This window comes from Crassostrea angulata, chromosome 2, assembly GCF_025612915.1.
Source record: "Crassostrea angulata isolate pt1a10 chromosome 2, ASM2561291v2, whole genome shotgun sequence".
In the NCBI taxonomy this organism is placed as follows: Eukaryota; Metazoa; Mollusca; class Bivalvia; order Ostreida; family Ostreidae; genus Magallana; species Magallana angulata.
The window spans coordinates 58,539,533-58,561,974 of NC_069112.1; the positions used below are offsets into that span (position 1 = coordinate 58,539,533).

Sequence of the window (22,442 nt, forward strand, 5' to 3'; positions counted from 1 at the left end):
TAGATTTATTTGATTATCAGATACTTGATTTTAATGATGTTCGATTTATCTGATTATCAGATACCTTGTTGCTAACGATGTTAGGTATATATAATAATATAGGAATGTGTTCGTTGCATTTCACTTGCTGTTATTATTTCCAAAAAGAACTATTTTAGATACATTCATATAATATCTTAATTAATTACCAGTACTTTCTGTCCAGAATGCACGAAGGATGTACTTTAAATGGTCAACAAAGTAACAACCTCAGTTAGAACTTCAGCAGAAGGTACCCAAACATATTTGACTGATTGAAGAAGTTTTTAAACTCATGAAATACGTATACATGCATATACTTTGCAGATTGTTGTTCAATATCGTAAACTTCATTTGAACTACATGCAAGATGACTTGGTAACCACAAAGATCAACTTCTGCAACTTAACAATGAAATTACTAAACTTAACAATACTAAAACTACTGAACTAAACACTGCTGAAATAAATGAACAATGAAACTTCTGAACTTGACAATGAAACAAGTAAACTAAACCAAACTAAAACTTCAAAACTGAACAACGGAACTCTCATTTTTTGACACCATGGGCAAGACAATCACTGTATACTGAGGCCGTTATACTGCTTCCGTCTGAAAAAAAAATATCATACTGTACAGTTCATAGATTCGAAGGAAAGTTTTGGTTTATGTACTTGAACTATTGGGATGTCAACAGTTGTGTTTTAGACTAAATGCATGATGTTTGTTTAGATACTAGTAAATAATTCTTTCATTTATGGAGCGATAGGAAAAAAAATCAACTTATTTTTTATTATTTCATTTAGGTAGTCAAATAAATGACATGTTAAAAACCACAAAGCCTGCATTTTAATTGCACGAATACCAAGGTCAGTTGATGAAATAACGAACTGGGAACCATGACAATACACAATCTTTTGCTGTACTGGAGCATTCTAATTCTCGAGAGAATTCTTTTACGACCAGGAATTGTCCATTTTTTATTGTAAGCTAGATCCATATTCATTCTTTCAAAAGAGGGAATTATCAATCAAGTGAGAGTAGGAATCGGCACTGCTTGTTTGTGGAACTGTATCAACATTTGTATGGAAAACAATATCTTAATTAAGATCAACATCGTTGAATGGGTGCGATACACAGAGCCACTGTTTGTAATTGTTTTATATTTGAAGATTCCAATGGTTTTATTACATGTACCAAGTATAGTTATGGTAGGCATGGGGGTTGATACACAACTGACAAACATCGTAATAATGTGAAAGGTACATATACCTCCAATTATATGTAATATTTTTCTGACATTAATTGCAGATGAACAATTTTAGCACTGTTTAATAAACTAACTGACAATGTCCCGGTAAAGGTATAAACATGATATAGAGGAGGGAATAAGGCCATTTATGAGTGCATAAAATTACCGACTCCAACAGAGCAAACCATTGCATGTAAATTTGTAATTACAAAAAAAAAATCAATTTTAAATTGAAGTACGTATAGAAAATATTTTCATGCTTATAGAAAAGAATATGAAAGATCGCAACAAACCAGCAAGAAGATATAACTTGTGCAAGAGGAAGAGAAATGAAATTTTGTACACTGGCATCATTTTATCAATGTTTTATAAGAAAACAGGAGTCCAAATACTTAGCTTTAGTGACTTACCTTAAAAAGATAAGGTTTGTTCGACGTAACAATTTTTTAAAATATTAAATACATTTGCACTAACTCTCTGGTCCCACCTTGCAGTAAGAAACCCTGTCCTAGGATTTACAATATTTACATTTTAAATGGAGAGCTTCAGATGATGTTAAGAAGACAATTCTCACTCTGGTCCCACCTTGCAGTAAGAACTCCTGTCCTAGGATTTACAATATTTACATTTTAAATGGAGAGCTTCAGATGATGTTAAGAACCTAAGTCACTAAGCTGAAACCTGACATTTCCTGTGACTTAAAAAGATCCTGGTTATAAGCTTTTGTCATATGTGCACGTTTAAGGCCGCTGAAAGATAAATGGTACATCATGATAAAAATATGTACTCTATTTACTTGGGGTGATATATATGAGATTGCTCACAATACCTCTCTTGTGTAATTTAAATGCAGATTGAGAGGAAATTTTATATTTAATTCTGAAGATTTAAGATTTGCCAATGCTACAATGGCTGCAAAGGACACCAATGGTTAACCATATATAATGTAGTAAGGCCGTTTGCAGGTACCGCTTTATATTTTTTTAATGTTTCATGGGAGGTAACTCTAGCTTTCCGGAATTATGGAATTCAAAGCATTCTGAATGTGTGCCTGCTAAATAAACATGCCGAGCCCGACACTCTCCTCTGTTCTTAAAAGATAAGGTCTCATATTATTAGATATTTGTGTAGTACATATATTGCATTTTGTTTAAGGTGACATACGCCATTTGTTTGTGGTTGTGTTTTGTATGCAAAGAAGCTTATACTCGGTTAATTTAAATTTATATGCGAGACGCAGCTGGGTCACATGTTGGTATTTCCCGCCATAGTGGAAATGTATTTAGCTATCGGTAATGATCATTGATTCGACATAATATTATGATAATGTATTTTTGTAATGTATATATTTAGAAACGAACAAGCCAGTAGAAGTCTATCAATTCAACTCACAGTATTAGTTTTCACATTGTTAAGTCATTATCAGGAATTCCAAGGTGCGGATCGTTGTTGGTTTTAGATTTAGTATGCGCTTCTGTAGTAGCATCTGTGAAGAGTGATGAAACCTCCGTGGCAAGTGAAATCCTAAAGGTATTAAAAGCACTATAAGTAGAGGTCGCTCAACTCAAGGAAGCGTCTCAACCACAGAAGGTGGTCCACACTTTATCTTAAGTGAGATCTCGCGAGAAGTGACGAGATTAGTAGAACTTGTCACATTCGTGGTTTGGCTGCAGACGTGAGTGGTCGTTACCGCGGACTTTTTGCTTTTGTCCAAGGTTAGGAGTATTTGGCCCATGTAGAAGGTGAGTTTTAATTTATTCATGATGGCAATGGAATAGGTAAAGCCTATAGGATTGCACATTTTATGTACGTTTTACGGCAGTGGTCATGATAAGTAAAAAGTTAAATTTGTGGCAATGGAATATATTCGGTCTATAGGATTGCACGCTTTCAGAATTTAACGGTAGTGGCCGAGGGAAAGTGATGGGAATTGTGGCAATGGAATAGGTTTAGCCTATAGGATTGCATGAGTTGTTTTAATGTAAGTAACCTCGGGAAAATGGAGTTGTGCATGAGGCATGCATGGGTAACGCTATTATTATTGATACTATAGTGAACATTGGTTAAGTGTTGGGGAGTATTTAGTGATTTTGTATATAATGTTAAAAAGTATTTATATGCGGGATGAGCGGAGTACTTGGTCTGTTAAATTTTGTAATTTTGCCAGAGGCTTGAGATCGAGCTGTCCGAGCGGGTTGCACGTGCGTTGCGAGAGCTCAGAGCTGGGTTTAGATTGTCGGGGTCTTGGCATAGGGGGCTTACATATTAGGTACACGATATATTTAAGTGTTAAATAGCTGATATTAATACACTTTGTTGTAATATTATGTTCCCTGTTGATAATTAAGAATTCTGATTTATATATATCTTTTTGATTATAGGATGAGTGTGCTAAAACCAAAACATTCATTAGTGGGAAAGTCTTTGGTGCCTGTAATATTAAAATTTAAAGCACAAGTAGAGAGGATAGAGGAATGTGACCTTAACAGACTAAAAAAAGGACATGCATTAACCAGGTATTGATGTAGTTATGACATATATTTTGATATTTTAATTACATATATTTAAATTTTGGTATTCTTTTCCCTGTAAGGTAATTAAGGTATATTTTCTATAGATATAATCTGGATGAGTTAAGGACAGAGTTTGAAGGACTCACGGGAGAAAGCTCGAGGGATATTTAGCTTTTAACTGGGAGAGAAGAGGATTTTGATAGTCTGGTTAAATTGATGCATTTCGCCATAGAGCAGGCAAACATGGTGGGGGCACCAAAAGGTCAAGTTCTAGTGCAAACTTCCAGTGCTGAAGTAAACCAGAGGGCGGCTTCATCTGTTCAAAACAGTGGAGCTGTGGCTTCATCCTGTTCAGCTGCCACTGCTTCTACTACATGTAGCTCATCTGTGTCAACAGCTAGTGTCTCTCAGGCTTCAGGTACTATTTTAGTATAATTTATTTGGATTTATATAAGGAGAGATGTGTATATTTTGCATTGGGGTATTTATAAAAAAAAAAAAAAAAAAAAAAAATATAATTGTTTGTTATATTTAGGTGACAAGAATATGGAAACAAGATTAAGAGACATTGAGAGGAAGATGGAATCTATGAAAGAGAAATCGGGGGAGGATCTGGTAGAGGAGTGTTTAAGACAAGTTAGGATATTGGCTGGTCGTCCTAACCTTACACAGGCGCATGTCCTCCTGGCTGCTTTAGAAACACTTGTTGATGTCGCATTTAGAAATTCTCACAAAGATGCTGATTTCTATTCAAAATCTTTCACACATCGTAAAAATATGAAAATTCTAAAGATTTATGTGGGCTTACTATGAAACTATTTGGTTCAGCTGAGGATAGAAAAATTGCAAATGTGGTAGCTGATTGGCTTAAGGGGAAAAAGTATGAAGGGTCTGGGGTAGTTGAGGATAAAGAGAACGTGGGTCAAAATAGTAACAAAAGTTTGGGAGATTTGACGGGAATGCAAGCTAATCCTTATCCTTATGTACCATTGTTGGGACAACTACATTTCCCTTTTTCCCCTTATCCTGTGCCATATTCTGGATACCCTGCACAGAGTTTTGGGTTCCCTCGTCCTTCAGTTAGAGGTATGGGTATTCGCCCTCGTAGGGGAAGATGTTTGTTTTGTAAAGACTTGGGACATTTTGTAGCTGATTGTCCAAAAATGAAAAAATAAGAATAATGTTTGGGTACATGGCCTTCAAATGCCCTTTGTGATTTTTCACATGAGTTGAGGGTTGAGTATCCACCTCTGTATTAACTTATTCCGCATCCTTTCTAGTTCTTTTATTCATTTTGATTTCAGAATGAGGTGTTGGTTAAGAAGAGAAAATTTTGTCCTGTTATACCTGATTGCGAATTTAACTCTGGTTTTGATCCAGAATGTATTGTTCAGAGAGTAAAGGATGAAAAATGGGTTAATTACAGGGGTGAGAATGCTCAGCCCTCACCTTGTGTGACTGCTGAAGATGTTGCTAAGAAAAATGTTAAATTTGATTTGGAAAATCTAAGATTCAGGGATCCTAATAATTTTATACCTGGGAATTTGCATTCATGTTTACATGAGTGGGAAAAAATAGATGCCCCAGATAATGTTCTTGAATGGCTAAAGGAGGGGGTTGATGTTAAAAAGTGTTTTAAACCTTTTAAAGGAAACTTTAAGGGTAAGAGTTACAGTTCGGATGTCCCACCCTCAGTTTATTTTCCAAATTCTACCTCTTGTGCACAATTTAAAGATTATATTGTTAAGACATTGTATAAAAGGTTGGAAAATGGTTCTCTTACACTGATTGGGAAGGTAGGTTTTTGCGAGCCACCTCACTTGGTTTTGCCTCTTACAGTGGAACCTGCAAAACCACGTTTGTGCCATGATGAAAGGTTTTTGAATCTTTGGGTGAAGGATTGCCCTTTTTCTTTAGATACTTTAAAAGATGTTCACGCTTAGTTCAGAGAGGCATGTTTATGTCTAGTATGGATGACAAGTCGGGATATGATCATATTTTTTTGAGTGAGCAGTCTAAAAAATATTTTGGATTGCAGTTTGGAGGATGGTTTATGATATTTAATACTCTTCCTTTTGGATTTAAAGCAAGTGCGTTTATTTATCAAAGTGTAGGTATGGTGGCTACTAGTTGGTGTAGGTTTTTAGGTGTACCATGTTTGCAATACATTGATGATAGATGGATTGGGGGATTTTTGCAGTCTCTTTTCCAAGACCTTGAAGTTTCTCCAAATGACAGTCACCTGGATGACAGTCAGGTAGCAGAAAAGGCATTATATATTGTCTGTCAAGTGATGATAAGAGTTGGATATTTTCTCAATATTAAAAAGTCAGTCTTAGTTCCAGTGAAATGTATAAAGTTTTTAGGGATGTTAGTTGACTCTGAGAGATTAGCATTTATTATTCCAGATGAGAAAATTCAGAAGTTTATCGGCTTAAGAGAAAGTATCTTAGATTGTGATAAGACAAGTGTACTTACTTTACAAAAGTTTGCTGGCAAATGTGTATCTTTTATGTTAGCGTTTCCTGGGGCTAAGTTGTATACAAAGGAAGTAAACAGAGCAATAGGTTTAGCAGCTAAAAGAAGTGATTTTGTGGATATCACAGATGATTTGAGATAAGAAATTTTGTATTGGAGATTTATAGATCATTGGAGTGGTTGTTTTTCTTGGAGGAATGAAAAGCATTTACAAATTACAGTAGCCTCAGATGCATCCAAGTTTAAGTGGGGGGCCCTAGTAGATGTTAAGGGTCAACAGATAGTGTGTGCAGATTACTGGAGGAATGAGGATGATAGGCCAATTCATGTTAAAGAGGCTCAAGCTTTGTTCAATGCTCTATGTTCAGTCAAAGATGTGGTAAAAAAAAACCACAGGGTAGACGCTTATGTAGACAATTTGGTTTGTGTCTATGGTTGGGAGAGCATGAGTGGGAAAGACCCTGCTTTGAACAGAATTATGAAGAGTTTGTGGAATTTCAGTGTGGATAATAATATGGATTTGCATTTGTTGTATGTGAAATCTGAAGATAACCCAGCAGATTGTCATTCTAGAAGATTGTCAGCATTGGATTGTATGTTAACTAGGGAGAAGTTTGAGACTATTGAAAAGAGGTTTGGTCCACATTCAGTTGATCTAATGTCCCTTGATTCAAATTGTATGATTAGCCAAGTAAATGGGAAACCTTTAAGGCATTTCACACCATACCCGACCCCATTGTCTGCTGGTGTGAATGTATTTTCTCAGGATATAACATTGGAGAAGAATCCATATGTATTTCCTCCATTTAGGCTTATTCTTCCGCTTATTATCTATCTTAAAAACCAGGGTGTTGAGGCTTGTACAATGGTTATTCCAAAATTATTGCCAATCCCAGTTTGGTGGGCTTTGGTCAGTCAGTATGCAATGGATAGGTTTGTACTTGGTAAGAAAGGGGAGTGCTTTTATTCCCTTCAAAATCCGGGTTTTCTGAAGCAAAACATGGGTTATTGTATGATTTAATTGTTGTCAGGTTAGTTCTTTCAAAGTAAATAAAAATTTCATTGTATTTTCAGGTAGTTCTGGTCAGTGAAGTTGATTCTCAATCCTTGTGTAGTGGTGTTGTGAAGAAGAAATGTTTGATGCAATATTCTGCAGAAAGGCGCATTGCTTACCTGAACAATTTACTAGATTCTAAGGCATACTGTAAGAAAAAATTAGCGTTAAAGTTGGATTTTGAAAATGTTACAGGAAAAAAATTTTTCAAAGCCACTCCAGAAGATTTAAGATTATTTCTTCTGGGAAAGGACAGAGTGGGTAAGACTCAAGTTCATGATTCATCTTGTCCTTTTCTTGGTGTTGCAAGTGCTAGTTCATGTTCTTGTCCAGTGCGTCTAGCAGCTGGAACAGTCTCTTCTTACATTGCGCAATTTAAAGCAATGTTTATTGAGATAGGTAGAGTTGAACCTTGGGATAATGCAAGACATTTGGAAAGATGTAATCCAGCAGATAGTATTCTCTTAAGGATGACGTTTACTCAGAATGAAAAAAAAATCCACTGATGATAATCAAAAACCAACTATTGTGTGTTATAGACCTTTTATTGTAGTGTTATCTTTCATTTTCAAAAAAGTAGGTCAATGACCTACTTTTTGAGTTAATGGCCATTGTATATTTTTGGAAAATTAAAGGAAAATCACTTAAAATTTTACACTATGATTGAGATTTTCTTAATTGTGAAAATAATACAAATTGCTCAACACTTTTGAAAATGAAATACAATTTATGAATGGCAGTGACACTTAATACATACAAAGCATTAAGTTTTCCTTCACAATTTTTATAATTATTCCAGTCCGAATTTCCTCTATCACTTTTCAAATTCCTACCAATTTTTGATCCAATTTTACAAAAAATTGAATGATGATAATACAAAAATATTTATAGTATTAAACTACTTATATTGATCTTATTCTGTTGGCATATAATTTATATGAGGTCAAAGATCAAAATTTTGAGATATGGTGTCCTTTCTCGTTTTTAAGCATATTTCAATATTTTTTTAAATTCATGCCATACGGGTATTATAATGAATAAATGAGGAAAAACTACCAGAAAATATGCAAAATTATATAGACTAAAATATAAAATCTTAACTTTTAATATTAGAGTACTACCAAAAATGTTTTAGCAGAATACAAAATCTGCAAAATTTAGTCCGAATTTCCTCTGTTTGGCTAAAAGTCTATTTTTGTTTTGGCATAATTCCATAATATAGTAGAAATATCGAATGTTATGTCAATAATAATTCATATCACAGATACTTTTTGTGTTTAGAAAAAATTTTACTCATGACATTGAACTTTATAACAATCCTATTTCGAGAACTCAAACCCTGAGTAAACAACACCCTTAAGGAGGTATGTTGATGCAGTAAAATTAGAACAAGCAATGTCGCATGTGTCTTCGAAACAAGCCAAACCGATTTTTCTGAACAAATTGGAAAAGTTGAGTTTGTATTTTAATGATCAATTGTCAAAAAAGGATCTTACTGTTGGAAATAGATATGTTTATTTGCGAGATCAAGCTTTCTTAAAAGTTTTATTTTATTCTGGTGATCGTGCTAATGATTTGGCATTGTGTTTATCTCAGGAGGTGAAGAAGCTGTCAGATGAGAAGGGTTATTTGTTGAGCCATACTGTTGGGAAAACCCTAGGTAATGGGCATGTAAATGAATTTGTACTACCTAAGGTTCAAAATCAAGTTATTTGTCCAGTTGAAGGTTTGAAGAAATATGTAGAAGGCTCGAGGGACTTGGGTGTTGATTTGAGGATAGGTTATTTGTTTCGGTCTTTGGACTCATCAAGGACTTTAGTGTTAGACAATCATGTTACAACTTAAGCAATGTCGGATAGGTTAAAAAAATATCTTTTTACTTTGAATATTTATGAAGGGGAAACAGCACACAGTTTTAGGGCAGGTTGTGGTATTACCCTGATGGCAAATAATACAACTTCTTCAGAAGAAATTTTGGAGCATATTGGTTGGCGAAGTCGGCAATCATTCAACAGATTATGAGATATTCTAGGATCAATAGGATAGTTGGTACATCTGGGGTGGGTGATTTGTTAGCAAAGGTGTCAGTTTTGAAAGATAGGGACGCTGATGTTATTTTTGACAAATTTGGGGATTATTCTAGACTTCCACAAGCATTTGAGTCTAATTAGAGGGTTGGGGGGAGTCATTTGAACTAGTTATGGTTATTGGGATCCCTGTGTCTTATATTGTATTATGCATTGTTTGTATGGATTAATATTTGTTATTTCAATAAATGATGTATTAATGTTTTATTGTTGTTTATTTAGTAATGAGTTAAGTATTGGGAGAGACTTAGTGGATGATGCCATGCATGCAACTGTTTGGAGTTACAAACGTAAATGAGAGGTTGGGTACTTGAAGTAAGAGTTTTCCTATTTACCCAATACTTATTACCCGAGTCACTTTGAGAGTGTCTTACTTAGGATACACTAGTATCTTAAATGAGATCTCGCGAGAAGTGACGAGATTAGTAGAACTTGTTACATTCGTGGTTTGGCTGGTAAAGGGAAGTGAAGTATATTGCGGAATGCACATAGCTCGTGCAGATATTGAATATGATTGAATACAGAGGGAGCAAAAAAAAAAAAAAAAAAAAAAAAAAAAAACAAATCATCATATGATAATATTGACAGGTGATGCTCTTGAAGTGCTCGAGTTTTCCTATTTACCCAATACTTATTACCCGAGTCACTTTGAGAGTGTCTTACTTAGGATACACTAGTTTTTGATGTCGACATTTTTTTTCTTGATGTTGAAATTGTGATTTTCTATTACAATAAAAATAAATGTTCCAGATTTTTATAGAGCTAACATTACTCTAAGAAATCAGATTACAAACACAGATGTAAGCATTTTTAAGAATATTTTGTCTATACCATGATTTGAAGTGAAACTTGGAAATGTATTGGTGTGAGATCTTTTATTCAAAACAGAGAGAAATGATATTATGTACGGGTTAACAAATTTGCAGAGCTTCGCCAAATGTTAAATGATACCTAGAACATTGTTCACGTTTACAAAATGAATCAAACACATACGACCGATACTCATATAAGTAATTTGACATTTTAAACACTGTCTTAAATCAATGAAGATAAAAATTGACGAGTTTTCATTATTAGTGAAAGATAAACAAGCGACCTAATTAGGATAGAATTAATAATCAGTGTATGATTAACTACTCTTCGAACCTTCTGTCAACGTTTTTATTTCCGAATTATTTTTAGGTGTCATCAATTCATTGTGTATGTTTTTTCTTCTTCATTGCTTATGATGTATATTGATCAATAAGTTTAAAATTAGTACCCCTAAATGCTTATAATATGTTTGAAGGATTCATTTAAGGTGGAGTAATCCTTCTAGCGCCTCTTTCACAGGTGAATAAATCTTGACAACTGTATTGTGATATTTATCTAATAAGGTATTTAAATTTGTTATTAAGAAACAGTTTTTAAAGTCTCGAAATCACTTGCTGGGCATGTTTGTATAACAGCAAATACCAGGGTGTATATCTATAAGGGCTTTCACAATTCGAAAGAGAAAAGGGTTCATGGTTCTTTATAAGTTAAGAAAACCCATTTTGTAGAAAAAAAATCGTAAAACTATAGTAAAGATTGAACCTTTTAACTACATACTCTGGGATAACTGTCTTCCGGGAAAGTTTTTTTTGTACATGGAAAAGAAAGTATGCTAAAAGCATAATTACAAACGGTTAGTTGTACGATTTACTTGTAAAGAAGTGTTGAGCTGAAATCTATGAACTTAAAATTCGTCATTAGTTCTGAAGTAAATGTTTGCTCCTATGCACAATTAAGCTGAAGAAACAGACGATGCCATGGGTTTTTTTCTATGTTAAACTCAGTTTTGATTATAACTCATAATACTTTTTTCGTAATGGATATTATTCCTGTTACCAGCCGTGCACCCGAAGTGTATGTATGTCTCTTGGACAACCGCCATAGAGCTGGGATAAATCAGACGCTGAAAAAAAATTTAAACATACTCTATAGTGTTATCTTTGCTAAATAAAATAAATAATAAAGACAGTGTGAAAGTACAAAACAATTATTTGAAAGTTTTTTTTTATTGTAATTATTCACAAGTAAGAAAAAGGGATAATGAAATGTGATGATAAAGAACAGTATTTTAAATCATAAAGCCAAATGAGAAATTCAAAACAAAAATTATATAATCAGACAGTCTGAATTTTTATAAATAAAACCGGTCATTCATAGGAAACCTTTATAAAGGTACATTTATAAATAGATAAATGTATATTTAAACTCAAAATACAGCTTAAAATATAATTTCACTGCAGATTTTGATAAACACACTGATAATCAAAAAAGTGTTGTTGGCCTTTTTTCTCGCGAGATTTAAAAAATGCACAAACTCATAACAAATGTCAACAGATCCGTACAATGTTTTCAATAGTCTGTTTATGGAATGATGGAACCCGTTAAAGCGATATTAGTGAGCAGTTAAATCATCCTTTTATTAATTAGCTGTGACACCCCTGCGAATGTTATTGTCATTTAAATTTTAGACCACGTGGTTTTATTTGACCCTTTCTGTTTCGCAGTAAAAAATCGTGCCTCGTGTTTATAGTCTATTTTAGAGAATCTAGGTACTTGTTGTCAAATATAAATTCTAGAGGTTTATTGATTTTAAACTTTATCTTCATTAATTGGTGGATAAAATGTGTTCTAGAAATAAACAAGACAATACAAAAATAGTTTTTTTTCTGCTGTTGGACAATTTAACATGCGTAGTAGTGATCCCCTCTAAGAATTAATTTTCGATCCGCGCCAGACTTAATAATAACATCAAAAGTGAAACAGACTGTACTATTTTATGCAGAATGTTCCTTGAAAATGGCTCGATACACTAAGCTTTTATGCAAAACATTCACCCATTAATTTAAAAAAAAAACCCATGATATTGCACACCATAAGCATCAAACATGGCTATGATTTTATTAAGCAACCCAATGTTTATATTATCAACAACTCTGCACGTGGTTGAACACGAACGATAACTCTGTTCTGAATATCATCGTTTAATTTAAAAAACCGATAGATGGTGAAATAAGACATACATCTTATAAGATGTTGATGTTTTTTACATATATCAAAGTAGAATATGATATGAAAATCGACCACTACTTACGTATTTTGAGTATATTATCCGAACACTTATACTTCCGCTCGAAATTTTACAGGAACTGAACAATTCTCGGTGATGTCTCGTGAACTTTCATTCGAGCACCTCTGGATTTATTACATACTTAGTAACGATTATGAAAGCATTCCGAACACATTCGCAGGGGTGTGTGAGTGAAACATTTTATTCATCTCGTAAATATTTAAAATCGATCAGAGAACGTTGCCTCCAGTTGGAGGCGACGAATTTCCAGTTTTTGTAATGGCGCCCATATTGGCGTTTTCCTGGCCTAATTAATGTTAATTGATCTGAAAACCCAGCAATAATGACAAAACAAGTTTTTTTTATAGAATTTTTTAAAACCTTGTTTAAAAACATATAATTTGAAAGATTTTTTGTTTCATATATTATCATAAAAATGTCAACTGAACACAAACGAGCTTTGAGCACACTGAATGTACGTTTTTTTGACAATTTAATATTTTACTCGTTTGGATTGCAAATTAAACATTGCAAAAAATCCATTTGATTATGGCATCTTTTGGAATTCTTGCAAAACTTACTGTAACTCTATACTCGTAAAATTATATGATGAAAGTTGAAAAAATCGAACTGATTTCAACTTAATAGACTTAAATTTCATCAACTGTTTGAAAAAAACATACATGTCATCACACTTTTTGAGATGTCGGATAAACTAAAGCATATTTTAGCGTCAGAAAAGTGTATTTTTGAGAGTTGATTTTAATCAACTGTCCTATGCAGTTACTCAGACAAACCGAAAGTGAAACAGTGTATGGATCTAAGCACAAATCAATACCGCGGACAACACTTATATAGTTCTTGAAAATAATAGATAAATGTAATGTAGTGTATTCTTAATCATTGTTTTTCAAGGAAACTTATTTATTAATACATTGAAAATAGTCAGGTTTTAAATGGTACGAACAATTTAAATATTTTTTGAAGTCGTATGTAATCCTACGCCAGAGGACAATATAGTATCGTTCAACTCGACACTTGGGTGTCCCCGTAAATCCTGTTCGGATATTTACGGAGTCAGCTGAGCGTTTGGTTAAACGAGACTAGTGTTCAAATACAATTTTCGAGAAATATTTCTATTACTGATACATAGTTTGATTGAATTTATTTTATCTTTAAATATTATTTATCATGATTCATTTGAGAATTTCTCGATTTCTTGTCAAAAGGTCCAAACATTTACATTATAAAAATGTGCGTAATTCAAATATTAAAAACTACAGGTACTTGTCATGCAAAATAACATATCATTGATTTTAAATTAAATAAACATGGACAAAATCTACTCCCGTCAGTTCTTCAGTACTTTATTAATATAAAATATAAATAACGTTTGTTCCACATGTAACCAAAATTGTATTATTTAAATACTTATTTTTTTTTCAAAGTTACTAAAAGTTATCAATCAAAAGCCGTAAAGGCAACAAAGGCGTCGAGCTGACATTTTCTTCCATATATATTCTTTTAAATATAAAATGTTATCAATAATTTGAATTTCTGTACTGATAGTCGTATCTCAAATAATAGTAGAATAAGAAAGTAAATTGATGTTGTTTTGTGTTGTTTTAAAATACAAAAATCAGTATCTTTCCTTATAACATTGGTAGTGAAGCGGTTTTATACAATAACGCATTATGGTTACCGAAATCGAAGAAATTTCAAAGATCTTAATTAATTTTTTTTTCTGTTTTAACCAGTCTTTTAACAATTTTTACTAACAATCGAACATATATATTAATTGTCCATCTATATCCCACAACCTCCCAGACAGAGGGATCCATCGCCATTTCAAAATCCCAGTCTTCATACGAAGTGCCTGGTAAAGCAGTATCCCACCCATTTACAGCAGCTGAATGAGTTAAATCGTTTGTTGTTAAAAACATTTATGACGATGATAAAAAAACCCATAAAGTTGTTCTTTTAAATACTCCACAACCTTTTTTTCATATTCCTTTTCAATATTAAGATGCTAAAGGTTGTCAAAAAAATAAACATCTTTTCATTTCAAATATAGTAGGTGAAAATAAACTTCTCACCTACTGTATTTGAATTTATCCCCAATGCACACTGCAAGTGTTACAGACATCTTTTTGAAAATTTGGTGGCATTATAACGGCCGTTGGTGAAAATATTCAGCTTCAAAGAAGCTACTTTTCTTCCTTTTTCTTTTTCTATTTTTACTTCTTCCCTCTCTAGATTTTTCAAGTACTGTTCGTACTGATAATCAAACATGTATACAAGTCTACCATCAATGTTCCTCAACCTCCCAAAAGGATAGGGATCCATTGCTGTTTCCCCATCCCAGTCTTCATACTCAGGAACTGGAAAAGCAGTAACCCATCCATTTACTGCAGATAAAGGAGTCAATCCGTTTGTTGTAGAAGACATTTTTGAAAATGATAAAAAAAATTGTCGCTTATCTTTTAAAATTTACCCCAACTTGTTTTTAATATACCCGCTTTTTTTAATGTTCAAGTGCGCATGCTACATCACCTCATTTTTTTAATGTAATTTTTTTATTCATATATATTTCTCAGCGTACACGCAAGTATACTTAAAAATATAAAAACCAGAAATTTAGTTGTTTTTTTATCATTAAAAACAATTATGAAACACAGGTTTTTATCCCATTGTCTGGATTCCTATAGTTATTATCACAAACTTGTCTAGTTAAATATTTAATTTAAATAAAATTTTTATACGAAAACAAAGAAAACACGTACATTAAACATGTGGAGGTCAGGCTACAAAAAAAGGTTTACAGCAATATATATGTATAATGTCAGTATTTATACCAATATATAATTCGTGTTCTTAAAGCAAAGGATTTCATTTATATGACAGTAAAATGTACATAAAATTTATAGAAAAAAAATTGTAATTCGTGTTAAAAATAAAAATACGAACATTTTATTTGAATCGAACTCATCCACATCCAACGTTGTAGAACTTGAAAAATTAATACAATGCATTAATATAAGGGATATCGGAGGGGTGGGGGGGGGGGGGGTTAAAGTAAATTGTGAACAGAAATGTCAAAGATCTTTACTTACTCATCACTTATAGTGATGACCTCTTCGTGGGTACTTGAAAGTGAATAAATAAATCATATAAATTTAACTCATTGAAAAAAATTGAGTAAAAAACAAAAAAAAAAACATGTTATATGTAAATATTATGATACTAACATTAGCCTTTTTGGCGCATTTGGTGGAAGTCTAAAAGAAATGTAAAAAAAACATTTAAAGTATAATATTTTAAATAAACATTACATATTCGTTTTTAATTCAATGTATTTGTAAGTTTCATAACTATTTACTAACCCTAGACCCCGGGAGCGTTTATCTGGTGTACTGAAAATTAAACATATATATTTATGAATACGTCAGAGGGGTGCTGTAATAAATGTAAAATAAAATTCTTATTTTAAGTGGGGACAAATTAAAAAAAAAACAACAAAAAACAAACATACCTTGCTTTCTGCTTTTCACAAAGCTCCTCCATTCTTTAAGAAAAAAAAATGAATAAATAAAAATCATATTTATCGGACCTGTTTTAGGTAATTTCCAAATTCAATAAACAATTCAAACACTTTGGGACACAGAATATCCCCTTGTACGGATATAAGCCGGGACAAATCCCGGATGATATGTCTGATTTCACCGCAGATGCACCTTCTTTAAAGAAAAAAAAAATAAAAATACATTTGACTGGACTGTATTGACATAAAAATACATCAACACTTAAAGTAAAACATACTTGTCCATATTAGGAGGTAAAATACACAACTTTAGGGTGTTTTTATCGTTTTTATACACCGAAAACATGTGGTTTTTTGGATGTATATCATTGGTAAATTAAGGACATTCCCCATCCTCCATTACGTGTACCCTATTTGATTCCCTTATAGTATATATATCTTTAAACGCAAAATGAAATGAAGCATTTACTTTTTCGTCAAAAAGAGATAATTCAAATTAATTATAATTTTTTCCATCAAATGAGTAACGACCTTTAGCGATACATCATCACTTTAAAAGGTGATCAGGGTAACCTAACATCACATTACATAGCTACGCGGGTCACACAATGAAATGTTGCAGTTTTCGCATTATTGGTGTCAACTCTAATCAGTTAAACAAAGATAATGTGTAATATTTTAGAAAAATCATACACATACAAATCATTTACATTCAATCCATTCAGATAACCGCTAATTTTTTTTATTTTTCTTTCAAAATGATTTGTTTTATAATTTGTGCTTTTCTAATCGGAAACATATCGGCGATGTGTGATTTTTGTCAGCCTAGTGCCTTAGGTTCGCTTTGCAGTGGTGAAATTGTTTGTCCGACACAGACTCAAGTTGTTACTGTACAGTGTAATGTGAAAAAAATTATTTCCAGTGAACCCATCGGACAACTTTTAATTCAAGGTCCATGTGCTTCCATTGAAAATTATGTACATTTTTTTTTGGAGAATAACATACGGGCAATTGTGATGCTGGATACAGATTCACCCGTCCTACACTGTTCAGGTAATCTTTTGTTAACAAATCATTCTGTCTGTCACATGCGCGGATCCAGAATTTTTTTTTCGGGGTGGGGGGGGGGGGGAGGCATATTTGCGATAATTTTACAATGTGATTTTAATAATTTTTCAATTTCCATTTCTTTTTATGGGGTGGGGATTGTCTCATATAAATTAATCCTTTCTATCTATCTTTTCTATCTTTCTCTAAACATAAGAAGTACCGTCTTGTGGGAAAACTCCCCCTCCTGTCAGTTTTACATTATTTCAACCAACCGCTACCTTGTAAAATACTGCTGGCTACAAAGGAATGTGTGCGTGACTCGTGATCTCACATTTCATTTCGCGACCGCAATGTCTTGTAAAATCATCAACGGCGAACCAATCTGTCCATCAGGTACATAATGGTTGCATTATTTGAAAGTGTTCAATACAATGATATAATAACGTTATTTTTATTGAAATATTTATGATTTTTTTTCAGACGTAACACCATTTGTTATGATGCATGGGGAAACGAATGTTTGTAAGTCATTGATTGTTCAGTTAGTGTTGTGTTGTCCTGATTCCTTTTTTTTCGTTATGTTTGTTTCCTTGTTATTTTTATTGTTACTTTGGGAATTTGTTCCTGGTTATGTTTTATAGTTATTCATTTACTGTAGATACGATTCCGCACCATTCAACCTCGATAGGCGCAACGTTCGTCATTAAACAGACACGACAATTTACATCCACCAAGATAACTACCACTCCGTTACATACTCAAGCATCCATCCCTAGCAACACACAGTCACCAATCTTTTCCTAGTCTCGTGAACATTCTCCCACTCCCGTTACTACAAGGTCTACTGTACACACACCCACCCCTCTCAGAACTCAGGCTAGAACACATCCCCTCACTACCCCCTCACAACTAAGGCTAGGACACACGTAATCACATCCTAATCACTGAGCTTAGAACACCCACAACTACCCCCCTGACATCTCATGATAGGTTACCCACAACCAAAAAATTAATTCCAACTCTTTGCTAAAAAGAGTAGTATGTGCTACACTATCGCAGTCTACAACTTTACCTTCATGGAGGACTTTTGCTAGATCAATTTCATCGAGTCATTTGCTTCAAACAAAAGGCATGGCTTAAACCCTACATTGAATACAACACCAACTAAAGACGACAAGCCAAGAGTGATTTCAAAGTGAAATTGAACAAAGACTACAACAACATAGTGTTCGGGTAAATAAATTTTGAATACAAAAACAATTTCGTTCAAAGTAATAAGTAATTAATCATATTTTAAATTATTTTTAATTTGTCATTTCTTTTTAGGAAAACAATGGAGAATATACGAAATGTTGGTGAATACCCAAACGGGCTTAAAAATTGGTAGCAAAACCAAGTTTTGAAAATTTTACAATTTTTAACAAACATTTGGTTATTGTAAAAACAAGGTTAAATTGCTACTTAACAAACCAATCTACACGGGAATGACTGTTTTAGACCTCCCCAAACTATTCATGTATCAATGTTATTATGGATATGTCAAGAAATAGTATGGTGACAGGGCAATTTTGCTGATGACTGACACCGATACCTTGTCTTACAAGTTTCAAACGGAAGATTTGTATCAAGACATGGTTCGAAATAAAAAGTTTTTTGGTACAACCAACTAACCGAAGAACCATTTCCTTTATAGCGAGACAAACAAGACAAACAAGACAAACAAGACAGTAGTTGGGAAGATGAACGACGAAACAGGAGGTATATGTATTAAATTTAATTCATGCGGAAATTTGATTGTTCTTGCGTACTTTAAACAATTGAACTAATGCTGTTGTAATCATATTTGCAGGGTATCCGGTTAAAGAATTTGTGGGGTTGAGAGCTAAAATGTATTCCTTTTTGATTTACGACGAGAAGAAAACGCAGGTAAAAAAGGCAAAGGGGATTACCAAAGCTATCGTCGCCAAGGAATTAACCCATTTCCATTACAAGAGCTGCCTTTTTGAACAACAACGATGTCGACATAAGATGCAGAACATCCGTAGTGACAATCATATCTTATATTTCAAATCCATTAATAAAATATCATTGTTACCTTTCGATGATGAGCGATGGTGGATAGCTCCATTTGGAGTTGACAGCCATTCCTACGGACATTATAAAATTGACAAATGATGAACAAACACAAGGTCTAATCAAAATACTTTTATTGTAAACAAAGGACATTGTGTAGTTATTTAATTATATCAGAATAATATGTATAAACATGAATTTATATATGCCTATTCCAAAAAAAATGAAGGACTTTTAGTTACAGAAACTTAATAATCATATGCATTTTTAAATTTTTCTAATAAAGTAATCAAATTTGCTAAGTAATTTATTCTTTTAAAACCATAAACATTACGTTGCTTACTTATTAAAATATTAAACGAGGATCTTTTTGATTTTCACAAAGGGGCTTAACGCTGGCGGTTTTTTCTTATTAAAAAAATCAAGTAATGTAACAGAATTGACATTGACATAAAAAACTTTGAAGTATACCTTAAATGCCTATAACGTGTTGTCGTTATACTTTTTATATAGTTGTGCATGCTTTCACATTGCTCTTTAATTTCATAAACTACTCGTTAAAATAATAGTCTGATTTGTTGAAAAGGTCGGTGGCGTGAAAATGAATATTTTCGAAGTCTTGTGATTCTCTCAATGACATTTTTACTTTCCCACAACTGTTACAGTTCTACAATTTAACAAATTTGACAACGATATAAAAACTCATTAAACCCATTAATGTCTATGTGTGAAGAAAATTTTTCGACTAAACATTTCTTTACACTCGACCATATTCTTATTTTTTCCCAACTATTACAGCTCAATATTATATAGAGAATACATAAATTGTTTTATGTGCTAATAATGAAACTTTTCTATAGAGTATTATGAATTTAGAAAAATCAATATCTGTAATTTCCTACTATTTAATTTCTTTTGTTCTCTTTATACAATAAAAGGAGTAACAAAACTATTAACATGCAATTTGTTAATAAAAGCATTCTAATAGAAACAGTTTTATTTTACAGAATACACAATCATACATTCATACTGTTGTAAATAATGATCAGTGTCCCCGTTTTTATTCTTTATCTTTAGAATTCATCATCCCCATCTAGATCCACAACATGTTTCGATCGTTTTCCTGGAGTCATCACAAGCTATTGGTTTTAACAATAAAAAGGGAAAATATCTTAAATAAATCTAAAATACTTATAAAAAGTGTAAAAAAGCGTGAGTTGTGAGTTAGAGATAATAGGGTATTGATAAGCAACGTACCAATTATGGACTTGGGGGACCTTGGTTTTCTTTTTTCACGTCTTCAACAGCTTTATGTATTGTGTAATACTGCTCATAAAGACAGTCGAAGATCTCACCGGGGAGACTTATTTGTCGCCCATTGTTGTTGTGTACAAGTGATGAAAGAGAGATAACTTGTAGAAAACTTCAGACAAAATGTACTAACTCTCTAATGAAAATCCACTGAATTGTCAATTTACTGAATTTGCTTACCTTGAAGATGTAGATAAACTTTGCCTTTGTAATATCTAAGTTGAATAGCATACTGTCCTTTTTGGTATTTGCTACTTTCCTTTAACATAAACTGAACACTTCCATTGCTCTTGTTCTCCCTTTCAAACATCTGAGCCAGGATGATGTGAGAATTATACGCATGCAATCGTAAAAGAAAGATTGAGAGATTATACAGTTTACATACATGAACTGTCCCTGAACTATATTATATAAACAAATTATTTTAAATTTGTTTACAAAATAATGGGGATAACAGTAGAGAAATCTTTGCATGAACTATCACCCCACCAGCAAACTTTATTCACCACCCTCTACAAAATGCTTACTCGGTCATTTTTGTGAGGTAAACAACTTTGAAGTAAACAATATATTTTTAGTTCGATCATGACTTGAACCTACACCTACAATGCTGCTTTTCTTACATCGACAATGGGACAAAAAACATCACCGAACACTCATATCAACACACCCAGAGTAGATTAGGTTAACCTCTGCTTGAATTCGTGGGAACAGATTTAATAACATTATGTGATTTTTTTTTAACATAATCTAGTGTAAAACATTGAGATCGATAAAAATAACTGTTTTGCATACCCCCCCCCCCCATCCCCCTTTTTTTAAAAGATATGAATTCTATATATGAAGTCTTCTGTCATATGTTGAAAACTTCATTCAGATAAGTTTTACAGAATTTTATTGCTCTAGGGTATTAGTACAGCATATTGCTGTAAACAACTCTGCTAATATTTTATCGAACCCTTTTCTTTATTATCAATATTAAAATTTTGGCATCATGACAATAAAAGACACATTTTCAACGTTAAATTTTCAGTATACCCTTTTTTATAAGCAATGAAATACAGACAGTTTTCATGTAAATAAAATTATCATCAATTTTCAAAGCCTGATACTATTTTTTTTTAATCGAAAATATTAAGGTCAACTTAATATTTTATATCAGGTTAACATCGGGTTCGACATCTGATTATTTATTCGCGCGCTTACCTGGTAATCGTCATCATGCTTTTCCTGTTTGCGTTATTTAATATTTTAACGTTAATTTGTTGTAAAAAAAGATGTGTTTTTATATGAGGAATGTGATAACGAAAGCTGCAATTGGTATAAAAACAACAGATTTGTTGGATGTATTGACAAATTTTTGTTTAGTCAATAAAATATTTTCAAAACAAAACAAAAACAAACGTGTTACGTTTCTCGTATTTCGACACCACCTCCAGCGTTGACCTGACATGTGCATCCGTGCGACAGATTTTCATCCAAAGGGAATTTGACTGTAATGATGTACCATCCATTATTGAAAATGCCAAAATTGTACCAATTGTGTTTGTAGGAGATGATGAGACTCAATGTGTAAGTTGAACCTTTCATTATGAATCATGGCTCTCATATTGTATTACAAGTTCACAACCTCTCCATGATCTTTATGAACTGTTTGTGCAAATTTAAAAACATGGTCAACAAATGTATGTGCTTTGCAATCAGTTTCATTTAAGAAATTCTAGAGTTTATTTAAATGATTTTTTTCTTTTTAAATAACTGAATGATTATGTATCAACTTTGAAAAGTAAGAATGCTAATCAAAAGTTACATAATGAGACAAGTTATATAGCAGTTAGATTTTTTGTCCAGGATGTCAAAAATTCGGGGGATGTAATAAAATTTGAACTCATTTTACTCTTTATATTGTTAATATAGGAATGTTAGAATTTAATGTAAATTTCATGTGAATGTAGATTATTTCAC

The 22,442-nt window shown here is 32.7% G+C and overlaps 3 pseudogenes; all 3 read left to right on the forward strand.

Annotated features, from left to right (window-relative positions):
• Window positions 1-3,000: 3,000 nt before the first annotated feature.
• On the forward strand, window positions 3,001-4,963 carry LOC128173687 (uncharacterized; annotated as a pseudogene).
• Window positions 4,964-7,227: 2,264 nt separating this feature from the next.
• Window positions 7,228-9,486, forward strand: LOC128173686 (uncharacterized; annotated as a pseudogene).
• Window positions 9,487-18,577: 9,091 nt separating this feature from the next.
• Window positions 18,578-19,268, forward strand: LOC128173703 (uncharacterized; annotated as a pseudogene).
• The last annotated feature ends 3,174 nt before the right edge of the window (window positions 19,269-22,442 follow it).